Source organism: Protopterus annectens, chromosome 6.part0 (assembly GCF_019279795.1).
Source record: "Protopterus annectens isolate FY-2018-M chromosome 6.part0, PAN1.0, whole genome shotgun sequence".
Classification (NCBI taxonomy): Eukaryota; Metazoa; Chordata; order Ceratodontiformes; family Protopteridae; genus Protopterus; species Protopterus annectens.
In genome coordinates this window covers 1,745,392,991-1,745,411,457 of record NC_056737.1, presented here as the reverse complement: position 1 = coordinate 1,745,411,457, position 18,467 = coordinate 1,745,392,991, and the positions used below count along the sequence as shown (strand labels likewise).

The 18,467-nt window shown below is 42.2% G+C and overlaps 1 protein-coding gene across 8 annotated transcripts in view; it reads right to left on the bottom strand.

Annotated features, from left to right (window-relative positions):
• TNS1 (tensin 1) overlaps nt 1-18,467 on the bottom strand; it is a 2,530,757-nt gene that overhangs the window by 373,391 nt on the left and 2,138,899 nt on the right. The window lies entirely within an intron of this gene.

Genomic DNA, 18,467 nt, shown 5'->3' with positions numbered 1-18,467 from the left:
TCCTTGTTCTTAGAGGCCATCGGAATGGGCCCCCCAGGCTAAGTATGAATCATCCATAGTCAAGCTCTGATTTGGGAAAGGGATCCTGAAGGGTACTCATGACTTTTGTTCGAAAGCAGGGATTCACCACTCCAGTTCTCTTTTGAGGCTGGGAAGGAGCTGAATTTGTTGTTTGAGGGACTGGCTGTGTTGGTTCCATACATTCTTGAGGTACCATTGGATCTTCCTCATGTATAATCTAGCTAGGAGGATCATTCGAATACATGAGACCATGTAAGCTGAAACTCTCAGGATGTCCCTTGCTGAAAATACTGAAAGGAGAAGAACAGTTTGCAAGCATTTTTGTCAGGAAAGTGATCTTTTATCTTTATAGGTAAGCTCTCTGAATGTCTGTGACCAGCAAAGCCCATAGAAAAACAAACTTTTAAGATGGAGTGAGTTTGGACTTTTTTAGATTTGGGGTGAATCCTAGACTGGAGAAACTGTCCATAGTAAGACATAAGGTAGAAAGAAGCTCTTCCACAGAGTTTGATTGTTATCAGGCAATTTTCTAGGTAGGGGTATATTTGGATGTATTTTGTCCTTTAGAAGGCAAATAAATGGAGCCAGGCACTTTGTGAATACTCTGGGTACAGTAGATAAGCCAAAGGTCACAGCAGAGAATTGATAGTGATTTCCACCTGCTTTGAAATCATGATGCTTCCTGTGGGACTTTGCAATGGGAATGTGTAGGAAAGCATCTTTTAGACCCAAGGTGACCATGAATGCATGAGGAAATTACATACGTAGGAGCTTTTATAGGTTTAGTATTTTGAACGTGGGGACAAAGAAGAACCTGTTTAATCTGGAAAGATCCAGAATGGGTCACCAAGTTCCCATTATTTTAGAACAAGTAAAAGTCTGCAATAATACCTGCATCCCCTTTCATGGGGCAATACATTTTCTATGAAGCCTTGCTGTAAAAACAGACTTACCCAGGTAGAGGGTTTGATTTTCAGCTTTGAAAGGGAAATTGGTTAGGTTTAAAAATGGACAGCAAGGGCATCTAGCCTAGTATTTACCTATGAACCTATGAAAAAAGGTAAAGCCTTCACCTTAGTTTTTTAGACGGGACAGTGATGTTTGGAATATTGGGAGGATGGCTGGGGTGTGATTTGAGGGAAAGGGAGAAGAGAGGGGACCAGCTTAGTTACAGTTGCTCCCTGCTGAGCCCTTGAAGTCAGAGTCCACTAGGCCTAGAGGTAAATTCTGGCTGCCATCTTTTATGTTGCCCCGATGGGCTACCCCTTACCCTTCTCCCTCTTTGTCTGTGCTGAGAGGAAGGAAAGGACCAGGCCTTAGTGGCATAGTTTCTGCAAAACCTGGGTTGGTAAACCTGCAGAAGGTCTTTTGCATTCTGCATATATTCAGCCTTTTCCTGCAACTTTTGAAAACAGATCCAGCCTCAAGCCCAAACAAGACGCCATTGTCTAGAGGAGCATCCAGAATTTCAGATTTAACATGGTCTGGAAGGGGTTGTTCCCTTAACCAAGCATATCTGCACATAACATACCCTGATTCAGCTGCCCTGCTTGTTGCTTCCAAAGCATCAAAGCCACAATATAAAGAATGCCTTGCTACTTTAGAGACAGATTTGTAAATATCCAGCAGTTCTTTGGAAAGAGTTCTGTCTTCCTTCCCCTCCAGCTTTTCCTTCATATGGTACAGTAGAGTCTCCTCTTACTTAACTATATGAAACTGGCAGTTGAGAGCTTTCATAGCCAGGGTGGCAGAACTATAGACTTTTTGCCAAATCTGTTCAGGGTCTTTCCCTCCTTGTCAGCAGTACGATTTGTAAAATGTGTTTTGAGGAATCAAGAGCCCCATTAAAATGGTCTGGCTTCCTAGGAACAGGTGTTTGGCAGTCAGACTGCAGGGAAGAGTCCAGTATGACATCATCCACTACTTCTAGTACTGGAGGAAGGACCAAAGATTTAAGCTCAGGGAGCTTCAAAAATTCTCTTACCCTCTTTTTGGATTGAGGGTAGCCCTGCGCTTCCCTGTGAAATACTTACTCATTTTATGGATTGTTTTGTGAAAGGAGAAGTCCTCAGGTGGCAAGGCTGAGGCAAGGATAACATCAGAACCAGAGTCAGCCCCTGAGCCAGTAGAAATTTGGTCTACATAAGCCAACTCATCCTCATTTAAGTCATATGAATCTAAGGTTTCCTATGAAGGGAGGGGGGAATCCCTCTTCCTTTTCTTAGAAACAGATTCTGCTGTAACTGGAGGTCTAGAAGGACTGTGTTGTCTGGACACTACAATTTCAAAGTAGGTCCTCAGCCAGTCTAAGAAGGTCCTTCTGGTAGAACTGTTGGGGATTGAGAAAGAGAAGGCCTAGGTTGAGGCAATCCAGGAAGAATCCTTTTAGATTTGGCCACAGGCTTAGGCCTGGGTGTAGCATCAGATGTACTGGACCAGATGCGGGTGAGCAGCTGCAGCCTGTGCTTGGTCTATTGATGACCCTGAGAAGATTTAGGGGTTCTGCTAACTCTATCTGAAGACCAAGCAAGGGAGACAGAAGCAGATGCCTGCAGGGCAATCTTGGACTCAACCCACAACCCTTGTCTTTCAGCTCGTGTAGATGTGGAAGGGCCAGGTGACATATTGGAATCCAGACGTTACTCAATAGCAGTCTTTGACACATCCTTGGCCATTGGAAGGATCTGCAAATGTGTTTTCTGTCCTTCATTGGTCACAAGCCTAGGTTGACTGGCTGATGGCAAAACTGTGTCTTCTCCTACCCTCAAATGCGGCAGATGCTTCTCCCTACAGTTATGGGGGGGGGTCAAAAACATAAGAACTGATAGACATCACAGTGCATGAAGATTCCTGATACCCTGATGCCCTTTTTTCCTTTTCTAAAACCCATTCAAGGGATTCAGCTCTACATCAGACACTGTGTTTGTTAAACTGATATTAATGGGAACAGTTAAGAATGTTGTATTCTGTGCCCAAGCAAAGTAAACAAAAGATATGAAAGTCCCACTGTGGAATCTGTTTTCTACAATCAAGATACTTATTTGTCCTAGTACTCATCTAGAAGACAATAAAGTATAATGAAAGGTTCCCAATTGGGGCAGTTAGCTTTATAATGAACTCTGGTCTTTGGACCAATCGACACAGGCTGCAGATGTGGATGCTTCAGGCTCCAATGGCAAGAAAAAGCTGTATGATGGCACTGGTTGATGATCATTATACCCAGATGTCCTGATGTCAGCTATAAGGTACCCACCAGACCAGGAGGGGGAGGGGGTCTTCAAACCTCTGATATTCAGGCAGGCCAAAGGCTATCACAGCAAGAATAACCCATATTGTTATCACTGTAACACTGAAACATGAAGAACATCTTCCAGAATGATAAGAAAATGTTTACCCATTGAAAGTCCTCTACACAGTCCTGGAAAGCCATACTAAAGATGGGATCACCCCACACAAGAGGACTCAAAATGGCCTGCCTGAGCTCATATTTAAGGAAAGAGAACCTGATATGCCAGCCGGTGCAGGCCTATAAGTAAATCTGCTGCCATAGTCACAGCATCTTCACAGTCGACATTACAAAGGATCATATGAAAGCCACTGCAGAAACCATGGTTAGGGTCTCCTCCAAAGCCTCCTTGATCCCAGAATCAGGGTGGTCTACCAATTTATCCAGTGCTTGGTCCAATAGTAATGACTGAGCCTTGAACACCATAAGCCTCCTTTCCCATGTTCAACAGTAGAAAGCACACATTTGTCCAACTCTGTCCAAATCCTTAGATTCCTTATCAGGTGGTAAAGTAAAAGTGCGATGTTTACTCTGAAGGCTGTGCTGAACCATTGAAACAAACTGAACACATAGGAGGGTGCCATGGAATGCTTAGACAAGATGTTGTTTCACTTGTTCAGGGGATTATAGAGGTAAGCATCCTTTCTAAGAGCAACAGGAGCAAAATCTTGATGCTTCTAATCCACACAGAGGGCAAGCACCATGAAAAGGTGGGCCCAGGTTTCCTCATTCTTGCTGTTTGGACACCAGGGAAGGGACATTGTAGGGGAAAACAGCAGCATTACAGGCCTGTCCATGGTGGAATTCCTCAAACTGAGAGTGTCCCTAAAGGATGTAGTCAACTGGTATGCAGCTATGAGGGGAGGTATTTTTACAGGTTCATAGGTAGTTTCTAGGTATCCAGTGCAGGAGACCATGAAACAGCCTATACCAAATTCCCAACTGCCCCAAATAGCTGTCGGGATAAGTGGCTTCCTCCAGGTCATGCAGCAGGCAAATGAAGGGGGGAAAGATTCAAACCCTGCATCCCTGTAACAGGAAGCAGCTCATTAACAAATCAGAGCTTTCGTACTCTGCACTAACTTCCTTGTCAATCTCAGAGACAATTACATCTACAGCCTCAAGGTCCACTGCCAGGATGTTAAGAGTGAGAGGGCCTTTCCCCTGCATTTAACTCCATTGAACTGCTTCCTTGGATCACCTGGTATATAGGCTTAGAAGAAGTAGAAGGATTTGACCAGTGTCTGGTCTCTGACTTTGAAATTTTCTCACATCAGTCCTACACTTCCATGCAAGGGACCCTTCTTTTGGTTTCTGTACTGAGCACTCTTCATAGATGCCAGCTTGTTAGAATTTACTTAAATCTCTAACCTCTCCATTCTTCTCTTTGGGAGGCCACATTAAAGCAGCAGCACTTACGATAATGTTTCTCATTGTGTTGTCTTCACATGCAAGAGAAACAGCAGTGGTATAGCTTCAGGGTTATGGCTGGGTGGCCACAGGAACTCTCAGAAGCTTTCATCAGTTTAGGCCTGAATGCAGGAACATTACCACACTGAACAATGAAACTGACATCTGAACAATGTGACCATTACAACAGAACTGAATGGCACAGTTGCTGAATACCCTCTCTTTGTCCATTACGTAATGTCATGGCATGCACCCACAGAAGGTGTGAGACTGGAAACAAAATACAGTTAAGGAATATGCCATGCTATGTATAATGAATCAGGAAATCTTAACACTGACCCACTATGGAAGGCTATCAGAGCCACATTTTTGCTTTCTTATTTCTATCCAAACTTGGTAATCTCATCCATGGAGTAAACAGGCTTCTTTTAAACTATTTTTCTACAACATGAGCCAGTCTCCCATGGGGATGCAATGATAGGATATGACCCTATGACCTGGTCCATTACCGCATGTATGGGAAAGCAGGTAATATGGTTTCATTCCCTCACTCTCCAGTTCCTCCAGGACCTGTTTCCCTTATCCAACCCACGTGTGGTGGGCTGTAGTTTAGGGCTCCGTTTCTTTAAACCATGGAACTGTGCTGATGCATTTTTATTTATTTTGTTATAGTTAATTTGCATATCTTCCCCAAATGTACTGCTAAGGTACAATTTGTAAATCTTTGTAAATACATTCTATGTTTTGCTTGGGACTTTCTGACCAAGTCCACTATGCGTTACATCATGAAAGCTAGTTTTCTTGGTTCCTCTAAATTGAGGCAGACAAGCTACTGCAGGTATCAAAACAGCCCATTCTGAAATATGCATACAAACACCTTCCAGCCAAACTACAGCAATAAAAAAGTCAAACTGTTAAACTGTGGTACTAAACACATGGAATAGTTTGGGGTGAAGACCCCACATTAGTATCACCCGTTGGGAATAACCATTAACCAAGATTTCATGGGGAGATTATTAATATGTCAGGGTGATGATGATGGTGGCTGTAAAATATCTTACAGTCCCACTCTTTAACTGCCTCATCTGGGGGAAGGTGAATCAAAAAAATCAACAAATGCTCAGTAAAAATAAGAACAGAACCCAGAAGTCTAAGAGCCCAAATCACTTGCCATTTCCTTTTATATCTATGGAAATTTAGCATTGGACCGAAACATAAAAGGAGGGGACGTATCCATATTCATCAAGGATAGCTACACCTCCAGGTTAGTGGTGCAGCATGATACCTCAGAGATCATCCATGTGCAAATAACATCGGGCAAATCTGCAATGCAAATTGTGGCCTGCTACAGATCTCCCTCCATGACCCAGGACCACCACTCCACCTTTCTGGAGACACTGGAAAACATGAAGATCCTAACAAACACCCTGATATTGGACGATTCCAATTACCCTACCATTCACTGGGAAAACTACACGAGTACAAATTCCAAGGCCCAGCACTTCCTGGAATTCATCAACTCAAATGCCCTGGATCAGCTGGTAAACTCCCCTACCAGAGATGAAAACATATTGGACCTGGTCATCACCAACAAGGGCGACAGGTGTTCCACACCGGAGGTCAACCCGTCACTGGTTAGATCAGACCATAAACTAATCACTCTGGATGTCCACACCCCACCACCACCCCCAACGAAGGAAACCACAGTAAAAATTTTTTCTAAAGCAAACTTCACCTTACTTAAGACAGAGGTGGTAAGTTTCACAGCACGCACGCTAAAGTATAACGCTGCCCAAGATGCAGAAACCTTTACAAATGCACACTATGAGCACCTACAAGGATGCATGGATCATGCCATCCCCAGCAAAACCAAGACTCACTCCTCTAAGAGATGGAAACCAGTTTGGTGGACCCCTACAATAAACAGGCTATACAATAGAAGGAGGAAACTACTTCAGAAAAAAAGCAAATCCCAAGAAGGAAAGACATCCCTGATCAGTATCAGTAACAAACTAAGGTCCCTCATGATATCATCCAAGGCTAACTTCGAAAGAAAAATAGCCAAGGATTCAAAAGATAATGACAAAGCCTTCTTTAGCTATGTTAAGAATCTAAGTGGAAACTCGCAGATATGCACTGAACTAGTGCAAAATAGCACAAAATATACTAAACCTACTGATATTGCCAACATCCTGGCAGACAGATTCAGTGCAAACTTCACCCCCCTCTCACCTCCAAAAGGGCCCACAACAATACTGGAAAAGTCTAGTGTCCCAAAAATCACAGATGCACAGGTGAAAACAGCCCTTTCAAAAGCCAAAAACACAGTGTCAATGGGACCAGATGGTGTCCCAGGCTGTATCTTGCACGAACTACAGAACAAACTAACCCCCCACCTAAACACGCTGTTCAACCTCAGCCTCTCCACAGGCTACATGCCCATAGAATGGTGCACAGCAACAGTTATTCCTCTCCACAAAGGAGGGGCCACAACTGACCCTGGTAACTATCGCCCCATAAGCCTGACTAGCCTGGTCTGCAAGGCTATGGAGCGCATCATCATGGAACTCATTAACAAAGACATTGGGAACCTCCAACCACTTGACCCAACCCAGTCCGGCTTTGTTAAGGGCAGATCATGCCTACTAAACCTGGTTGATTTCTTCGAGACAGTCACCAAGGCCATAGATGAGGGAAAGGTGGTTCACACTGCCTACCTTGACCTCGCCAAGGATTTCAACACCATTCCCCACTTAGGTATTACAGAAAAACTCACCAGCCTGAACATAAACCCCTACGTCACGAGATGGGTTGCCAACTGGCTTACAGACAGAACTCACATAGTAAGAATAGTGGGCTCCAGGTCCGACTCTAAACCAGTCACAAGTGGTGTCCCGCAAGGCTTGGTCCTGGGACCCCTACTGTTCAGCATATACTTCTCAGAAGTACAGGCAAACACAGGAGGACTATGGCTAACCAAGTTCACCGATGACTGCAAACTGCGAGCCATAATTGACTCTCCGGCTGACACGGACATTCTCCAAAAGGGCCTTACTGACACGGACACCTGGTGTCAAAGTCATGGCCTCAAGCTAAATGCCAAAAAATGCATAGTCATCCCGTTTGGGAAAAACAAAACATCCACGAATTACCACATAGGTGGCAGCCCCCTTAATACAGAAGAGGTAATAAGAGATCTGGGGACCCAGGTAGATAGTAATCTCTCCTTTGACAATCATATTGCCAAAGTAGTTAGGAAATCCTTCTATGTGGCCCATCTAATTACTAAAGGGTTCGCATCTAGAAATAAAAAGGTTATAGTGCCCCTCTACTCGTCACTCATTAGACCCATCATAGAGTACAATGCCCCATTTGGGATGTACCTCACAAGACACTTCCAACAGCTGGAAAGACCACAAAAGTACCTCACCAAGAGGATTACTGGCCTCAAACATATGTCCTCTGCAGCCCAACTGAAAAAACTCCGGCTGTACTCAGTGGCATATCGCTTACTCAGAGATGATCTCTGCCTGACTTACAAAGCCATGTCCAACTCAGAAATGATGGACATGCTCCACCTAAAGAAATCCAAGTCACTACGAGCCATGTGTGCTCTACTGAACTAAACCTCACCACAACAATAAATAGAACATGCTGGAGGGATATATTCCTGTCACAGAGACTCCCCATGCTTTGCAACAAAATTCCAAATTACATCAGGCAGAGCCCCTCACTAACACTCTTCAAGAGAAACCTTGACGAGTAGATGGGTAACAGAAAATACACCCCTGGGATCACTTCATTGGCTCTGCTTGACAGAGGATCAGTTAATTAATCAATGGGGCGGTGAAAGCCGACACACTCTGGCTAGACTTATAAATGCCCTCAGGCAGATAGCCTAGTACCTACCTATGAACCTATTACTTACATGAAAATTCACAGCAGTTACATTTACTTATGAATGAAGTACTTCAAAGACTCAACTCTGCAAAGCTATCAAGACAGGCAGATTTCCTGGCTTTGTGGGTAGCGTCACTTATATTGATGTTATCATTAGACAGAAGCTGGTGCTCTGCTCTTTGTTATGGTAGATGCAAGCATGTCTGCTTAGCCAAGGAGAAAGCCTTATTACAACAGCACAGCTGGCTTCTGACATGGCATGCTTTGTAAGCTACACAGAACCACTTTAACAATGAATGGATTTATATGGCAGCTTCACTTCAAAAGGCATTCAGGCTTTGCTCGTCTTCCCAAGAATGAAGTAGCCACTGCCATACTTCAGTGATAAAGGGGAAACCTGAGAGCAGTGTGACCAATGAAAACTAATGCCAAAGACACCGTGGAAAGATTAATTGCCAAAACCCAAAAGGGCCCACCCTGGGACACTTCTGCATACAGGTCTGCTAAAATTCTACTAGGCCTTTCCTTTCCAAGAGAATTGTTAACACCTGTGTAGCAAACACTATCATCCAAGAGTGCTTCACTTTGCAAGCTGAACACAAAATCAAGTTTTATTCTATCTTCTGCTTAATTTCTGATTTGCATAAATCTCATTGAGGTTTAAAACAAACAAAGATGCCTACACACAGTAACAGTGCTTTCCTGTGTGTCAAAACTTGAATGGACAGAAAGTAGAGGGCGAGTAATGAAATAAAGAACTGCCTCGACATACTGAGGCTAGACATTATACCATGTGACTCCACTGACTATCTCTGCAAAGAAAATCTGAATACGAGACACAAGAGCATTACTGCTACTGGCTTTAAGTGGTCCCAGCTAAAACACAGAGATCTGCACTGTTACTCAGGAGCAAAAACAAGCATGCTGTAACTTTCACTTCCCACGCAAACAACATAATCCATTAAATAAACAAACAGTCTGAAATGATGATAAGGGGATGTGCTGTCTGCCAAGAGAATTATAGCAGAACATGACAAACTAATTACCACTACTTACAATTCTGTGGTGCTTGAAGTGCGGGCTACATTTTGCAACAGGAAGAAAAATGTGCAGGCTGGATTTAATCTGTAACAGGAAGGACAGACTAATTTTTGCTACTTGAAAGATATATAACATTCAGATAGAATGTAGTGAACTTATCACATTCCAATAAAGGATGTGAACAAACCTGTCAGACATAAGTACAGAAAAATGCAGTGATTTTGTACTGCCATTTCCTTTATTTAAATAATATACTTCATGCGAGGTTACTTTTGTGGTTTCCAGGTTTCAGTAACATTTAAAACCTCATGGCTACATTCTGAGTCACTCAGCAGATCATGATTTACCATGTACCTCTCTTACTGATACCTGGGCCCATACCTCTCAACTGTACAGATTTTCACAGAATGTCTAGATTTTAGCCTCATATTTTTGATCCATTTTTCATAAAATTTTGGGTTTCTGGCAAATTAATGGTAAATCATTAAAGACTGAAGTTAGAAAATAATGACAGACATTTGAGTTCCAGACTCCATATCTTTCGGAAAATTTATGCTAATGCAAAATGTGTTATTGTATCAACTTTCTAAGTTTGTAAAAGCAATATTTAAAAAATGTCCCTATTTTGGGGCCTTAGTCCCACTTTTATTTATGGCTTTGTCCATGCATTTTGTTCTAAGAGGTTAAGAGGTATGCACTTGGCCTGCAACTCTACTAATTTTGAAAACATGACTTCCCCTGTTTGGGACAGAGCACTACCATTATGAATTCCTTAAGTAAATGCATAACACAGAGAAATGTTATTTACATTTCCAGTGGCATTAGACAGTACAGTTGTGTACACTTACCATAAATGTAGATGTTCGAGTGTATTTTCTGTTGCAGTCATCACATTTGGGTTATCCCTGCCAGGGTAGCCCTTGGCCGGCCCAAATACCAGAAGCTTAGTATTTCTGCCTCAGTTGCTGTCAGTTCAGGACTGACGTCAGGTTGTCAATAGTATAAAGTAAGGCAGCCGACGCCATTACATCAGTTTTTCTTGCCGTAACCTGTCAGAAGCCTCCAAGTAGGAGCCAGGTTCTGGTGGAATAACCCCACCAGTAGAAAGTAAATACCAATATGTCCCTTGTAAGGAAAGAGAAGAAAAAAGGGGGATGGAAGGAGGGAAACCAGGACGGCAACAGTGAATGTACTCAAACATCTACTTTTATGGTAAGTGTACACAACTGTACTATGTTCTTCATGTTTCACTGTTGCAGTCATCACATTTGGGTTGATTCCCAAAGCTGAGGAAATGGGTGGAGACAGTCAAGGAAACTAGAGGCGGGCTAGGATGCCCTGCAAGACTGCAGAGGCAAACCCTGCCCTGGATTTGGAGAAGAGAGGCAGGTGGTAATGTTTGGTAAGTGTGAACAGACATCCAGGTGGCAGCCTCCAGGATGTCCCTGGTGAGGACTCCTCTGAAAAAAGCTGCAGAGGTGGAGGCTGCTCTGGTGGAGTGAGTCCTGACCCCCTTGGGGGGGAGGCTTTCCATGTTGTTTGTAGCAGAAATGGATGCAGTGTGCTATCCATTGGAAATGGTTTGTTTGGAGATGGCTTTGCCTTCTGCCCCTGTAGCAAAGCTAACCAGCAATTGATCTAAAGGATTTAGTCCTGTCTAGACAGAATCTGAGCTATCTGTGCACATCTAGAGAGTACAGGATCCTTTCCCCCTTGTTCTGGGGATTAGGAAAAAAGTGAACAAATGAATGGTTTGGTTCAGAGCCACACTGGACACCACCTTGGGCATGAGGGATGGGTTAGTCCTGAGGGATACCCGGTCAGCATGGAAGATGATGAAGGGTTCCACAGCCATGACTGCTTGCAGCTCGGAGACTCTTCCGGCTGAAGTGATGGCCAGAAGGAAAGCTGTCTTCCAGGAGAGAAAATTTAGCTCTGCAGAAGAAGCTGGTTCGAAGGGGGGTAGGGTGAGCTTTTCCAACACAAAGTTAAATTCCCAAGCTGGGGTTGGTGCTCTTCTGGGTGGCCACAAGTTGCTAGCCCCTCTTAGGAACTGTTTGATCAAATGGTGTGAGAATAGGGGCTGCTCAGTGGGAAAATGAGCAGAGATAGCAGAGGCATGAATTTTAATAGAAGAAAAAGCGAGTCCACTGTGTATCAGGTCAGCTAAGTAATCCAGGATAAGAAGGAGGGAGGGCTGTGCCATATTGGCTCCCTTAGCCTGAATCCTGCCACAGAACCTTTTCCATTTGTCAGCATAATACTTTCTAGTGCTAGGGCATCTGGTCTCATGTATAACATCTAGAACCTGTTTCCTGAGGTTGGGGTTAGGGAATAAGTCAAGCTGCCAAATTGAGTGTCTGCAATTGGGGATGCATGAATTCCCCTTCCCTCTGGGTCAGGAGGTTTGGAATCTGAGGAAGATACCATGGTGGCAGTGGGGACAGGCTGTGCAGTAAGGGGTACCAGTGTTGGTGAGGTCAGTCTGGAGTTGTAAGAATTGTCCTTGGTTTTTCCTCCTTTATTTTGAGCAGTACCCTGGGAATGAGAGGTAGTGCAGGAAAGGCATAGACCAATAGATTGACCCAGGAGAAGGACAGGGCATCCACTTTCCAAGCCATGCTCCCTGGTGTAGAATTTGCTGAGCTGATGGTTGGTGTGGGAGGCAAAGAGGTCAACCTTCAGGGTGCCCCATTTCTGAGTTATTAGGGTAAAGGTTCTTCTGTTGAGCTGCCACTCATGTGGGTCTAGAAGATTTCTGATTAATTTGTCTGCCAGAGAGATGAGAGAACCTGGTAAGAATTGTGCTAACAGGTGAAGTTGCATGGCAGAGGCTGTGTGCCAAAGGGTCATGGCCAGCCTGCATAGAGGGTAGGAGTGAGTCCCTGCCTGCTTGTTGATATACCACATCACAGTGGTGTTGTGTGTTTTGATCAGGAGAGCTCCTGCGGAGAGAAGGAGCTTGAAATCTATCAAGGTGTGCTGGACAGCCATCATCTCTTTTTAGCTGATGTGCAGAGGGATTTGCTGTGGGCTCCATTGACCCTGTATGCACATTCCATCCAGGTGTGCACCCCAGGGATAGTCTGATGCATCAGTGGTGAGGGTCTGGGCAGTGGGGGGTGGTGAGAAAGGTAGTCCCTTGTTGTGGGAGCATGCTGTTGCCCACCAAAGAAAATCTTTTATGAGACAAGGAATTATAGGTATAAGAGTCTCCGGGTCTTGAGAGTGTTGACACCAAAGGCTTTTTAGGCACTATTGAAGTTTCCTCATATGCAGTCTGGCATATGGAATGAGTAGTATGCAAGATGCCAAGAACCCCAGAGCTTGCAGGATTTTCCTTGCAGATAGCTGGGGTCTGGTGGCTAGTTGAGAGAAGTAGGCTGTCAGGAAAATTTGCTTTTCTAGTGTAAGGAATGCCATCTGGGATGCTGTGTCCAGGCTTACTTTTGATATGTAGCGAGACACATACATGTAAGGATTCGTGGAGCTTTTTAAGATCAGTTAGTAACATTCCATTTAAGGAATCTTACATATTTCTTACCATTGATATAAAAGACCTCTATTCCATCATTCCTCATAATATAGGTCTTGAATGGTTTACAGAGTTTCTGTATGATAAGAAAGTTAAACATTTTGAGCTTTTATTATACAGTCAACTTATGGAAATGATATTAAAGAATAATTTTATCTTATTTAATAATGAGATTTTTTTATAGCAAGAAGGGGTTGCTATGGGTTCAGCATGTGGGGGCTTGTATGCCTATATTGTAGTAATGCAATGGGAGAAGAAGTATGTATTTCCCTGTAATTTCTTCACTCACATCAAATATTATTGCCGTTTTTTGGATGACATTTTTGTGATTTGGGATGGACATTTTGAAATGATTAAGGAATTTATGGATTATATAGGATCCACTACACAGTTCTTGGAATTCATTTGGAATGCTAATTTACATGAAATTGCTTACTTATATGTTTTATTATGTAAAGACTATGAAAATAAGAGAATTTTATCTAAGATTTATAGAAAAATTACATATTCCAATTCATTACTACATTGTAGTAGTATTCATCCATATAAACAGAAGAAAGCCATAGTTAAGGGGCAATTAGTTCGAGCAGCTCGGATGGTATCAAATATGGATGACTTCCTTGATGAATGTGATTGTTTGCAAAACATGTTCCTAAGAAGAGGTTATCCTCTTAAGTTGGTTAATGATATCATTATTGAAGTAGTGAACAAGAGAGAAAGGAATTTTTATTCACCCCTGCTAACGGATGAGCATATACAGGACCAAACAGCAATAGATGTACCCATTGGGATGGAAGACAGAAATGAAAGGAATTATAATATGTCCTTCATATCCAATTTTACTATTGATAGTATGGATATAAAAAAAAATATTCTAGAGAAGAATTGGATTATTTTGAAACAGGAGAAGAATTTGAGACAATTCATAGATGTGAGCCCAATAATGGTATTTAGGAGAGGAAGGAGACTAAAAAACTCCTTTGAAAGGGTTAATAGTGGAACAATGAAAAGGGGTGGTTATATGAGTAAATGTGGCATGTGCCATTTTTGCAAATATATAAAGGAAGGAGATGTGTTCCAAATTAATAAGATGAATTTTAAGATCAGAGATAAATGTAATTGTAATTCAGAAAGAGTAGTGTATTGTGCAACCTGTGATTCATGCTATTGTTATTATATAGGAACGACAGATAGAAAACTAAAAAATCGTATTTATGAACACTTATATGAAATCTGTAAAAGGAAGGATATGAATGCCCTAAGCAAACATGTGACAGAGAATGAGGGACACTCCTTTTTAAGTTTTTGTGCTAGATTGTATAAGCACTGATATTAGACGGGGTGCTTGGTCATTACTTCTGGAAAGGAGGGAACTGTATTGGCAACTATTTTTAGATGCCACTAATTGGCCTGGTTTGAATGAAAGTATTGCCATTAGCTCCCTTTTAAGAATTAGGGCCCTAATGAGATAGTACCCCATATTATATACACCTATACAATTCAATAGAAGCATTGTCATACAGTTACAAATATTTTGTACCTGTATATATGATTGTATTTTATTATAGACTTGCATATGTATACTTTTTTATATATTTTTATATTATATATATATATATATATATATATATATATATATATATTTCAGAGTATTTAGTCATATTTATTATTCTAATGAATAAGAACATTTTATTATTCTAGGTTTTAAACTGTACATATGTACATGAGTGCATTGGATACACATTTCTTTGGTGGCTGCTATTAGGTTGTATGTTGACAGTGTCTGCATTACAGTTTTATAATTATTTCTACATTAATAGGAATATTCCTTAAAGGGGGCGTAACTTGAATTATTTTTTAATTAATTAAGAGATATAAGATGTATTGTGATTGATGTTATTTGTCTGATGAAGTTCTGTGGTTCAGGACAAAAGTGCTTACCAGCTTTCCATTTGTGTGAATAAAAACTTTGTTTTTTATCCAGTGGATTATCGGCTCTTTACTATCTGGTATGAAGGTACAATTTAAACAAGGTACGAAAGTACAACTGGGTTCCTTGACACCTTGGCTGCCTTTTTGTGTTTTTTTTCAACAGTTTTTTTCTGTGACTTGGGCAGTTGCTTCCAGGAATATAATCCTTTGGGTGGGCACCTGTTTGGATTTCTTTTCATTGATTGTGTACCCTAGGGAGGTTAGTAGGGACTTTACAAAGGCCAGGTGCTTGGGCAGCTTTTCCTGGCTGTCTGCCTGAATTAGACAGTCGTCTAAGTATGGGTAAATCTGCATATTCCTTTGTCTGCAAAAGGAAATGGCCGGAGCCAGACATTTTTTGAAAACTCTGGGAGCAGTACATAAGCCAAAGGGAAATGCAGAGAACTGAAAATGCTGAGATCCTGCCCTGAAATGGAGATATTTCCTGCTTGATTCCCTGATAAGATTGTGGAGGAGGCCTCTTTTAGATATAGGGTGGCTAGCCAAGCATCCTTGGAGAGCATGGGGTAGCAGCTGCTGGAGGGTGAGCATTTTGAATTTTGGGATCATCAGGAAGGTGTTTAGAATGGATAGATCGAGGATGGGGTGCCAGGTGCCCTCTTTCCTGGGTGCCAGAAAAAGTCTGGAGCAAAAACCTTGGCCTTTCTGTTCTGCAGGAATGTGCTCTACTGCCTTCATAGAGAGCAGGGAAAGGACTTGCTTTTGCACCTCTGCCCACTGGTTTGGAGGCAGATCTGGGAACCCTTTTGGGGTGGGAAGGGTGTGGAAAGAAAATTTGTATCCCTGGAACACTATGTTGAGAATACAGTGGTCGTTAGTAATGGTGGCCCAGGTGCTTGTGTGAAAGGAGAGTTTTCCTCTTAGGGGTAAGTGAAGATGGGTAGAGGGAGGGGGTGAGTCATTGTGAGTTCTTACCATAAGGGGGTGGCTTAGAACTCCCTGGTTTTGAAGTGGAGGTAGTCCACTGCTTAGATCTCTGCATTCCTTGTGGCTGCTGTCTGGGGGGGGGGTCTGGTTCCCCCGTGGTCTGGGCTGAACAGGCTTAGTGGGAGCAGGAAAGGACCAGTGCTTGGTGGGACAATGTCTGCTGAACCTGGGTGGCTCAACCTGTAAGAAATATTTAACTGTCTGCATAGATTTTGCTTTTTCTTCCATCTTTTTTAAGACCTCTTCTGCCTTAGTACCAAATAAGTTGTCTTTGTGCAAGGGGGCATCCAACAATTTAGATTTGACATGGTCTGGCAAGGACTGTTCCTTAAGCCATGCATGCCTTCTAATGACAGATCTGGTGACTGCTGCCCTGCGAGAAGCTTCTAGGGTGTCAAACCCACAGTGCAAGGTGTGTTTAGTTACTTGACTTGCAGAATGCATTAACTCTTGTAACTCTTTAGATTCTGCACAAGCAGGAAATTAAGACATTTTTTGCTTGAGGAGTTCCAGGGTATGTTGCTGAAATGTTAGCATATGGAACTGACAATTTAGTGCCCTGATAGCAAGAGTAGATGAGGTGTATACTTTTTTACCCCATCTGTCTAGTGTTCGGGAATCCCTGTCTGAGGGGGTGGGATTCTTAGCAGAGGTTGTTTTAATCCCTTTGGGCCCTTGAGAAATTACCTTGGGGTCAACAGTAGGATTTTTAAAAATAAATTTGTGTGAGTCAGGGACTCTGTTATACCTGTCTGGTTTTCTTGGTGCAGGAAGGAGGTTGTCAGGATTCAAGCTGGATTCCTGGAAAACATCCTCCGCAACATCCAGGACTGGGGGGATGGCCAAGGGTCTGTGCTGTGGAAGATCTAAGAATTCCCCGAGTCTCTTTTTAGTCTGAAGGTAGTCCTTACTCTTCTACTGGAAATGTTCCCTTAAGGTATGGGATGGAATCCTCTGCATCAGAATCCTCAAAAGTAGAGAGGGGTTCCATGTCTTCATATTCAGATGCATCAGAGTCACGCCAGAGGGGGTGTATTTATTGATATTTTGCATGTTCTCATAATGCTACCATATAAGTTAATACCCACTCTACAACCTTTTCAAGTCCTCATTATTTATTTATTTAACATTTGCTTTCCACAGGCGAGACAATTATTAACTTTTTCTGACATCGATTAGTGCAAGAAAAAAGGATCCCCAACGGGGTACTTAGCTTTAGAAGACTTCAGCTTCAATTCGCTAGACGAAACTCAGGTAACGGCCGACTGGGACTTGTGCGAACTGCTTCTGCTTTGGGCTCCATGGCAATAAAGACTGATGTAATGGCGTTGGCTGCCTTACTTTATACTACTGATGACCTGACGTCAGTCCTGAAGCGACAGCAACCGATGCAGAAATACTAAGCCTCTGGTATTAAGGCTGGCCGAGGGCTACTCTGGCAGGGATAACCCAAATGTGATGACTGCAACAGTGAAACACGAAGAACATCTTGAGTTCTCTTTTTTTATTTAGGTGGTACAAGAATGACATTGTTAAGTTTGGAAAACTGCCTTACTCATTTTCCTTTCCAAGATAGTGATGGTGCAAATGTAAATCAAAGTGTTCAGATAATTCGTCAATCACAAATACCTAAATGCTGTCTGCCACCCAGCATCTTCAGTAGGGAAAGTCCTGCATTGGATTAGGCCATTTTTCAGCTTCGTTTCCTACCTCTATCTCAAAAGTAATCTCTTTCATACACTACAGGTCGCCATGCCATTTAAGTGTTTCACTACTATGACTATCAGATTCTATGCATCTGTGTAATTCTCCATCTTCATTAACACTTATCAAAATAAAGCAAAAATGTAAAGACACATTAATGACCTATTCAATTAATCTAGCTATGTATTACACCTCTGAAAAAAAAATGTGCAGATGCAACATGGGATGATTTCCTTCCCAAAATAAAATTAGAATTGTTTTATTAACAAACTGACAGTACTGCAGTTATAATGTAACTTCCTGAAGTTATGACAGATGATCTAAGAACAACATTGTGATGCAGAAAAGGTCAAAAACAGAATTCCTAAATCAGGTTACAGCAAACAGTTTTTTGAGAAAGCAAATATATTTTTTAATTTGTACAGCTCTTGGACTTGATAAATTTTAGTAATTTCAGGAAGGGAGGGGGTGTATTTATTGATATTTTGCATGTTCTCATAATGCTACCATATAAGTTAATACCCACTCTACAACCTTTTCAAGTCCTCATTATTTATTTATTTAACATTTGTTAACCAGGAAAGTCCAACTTGGAACAAAGACAATTTTCAGCAGAGGCCCAGAGAGAAATGCTCCAGACGCATGTCTTTG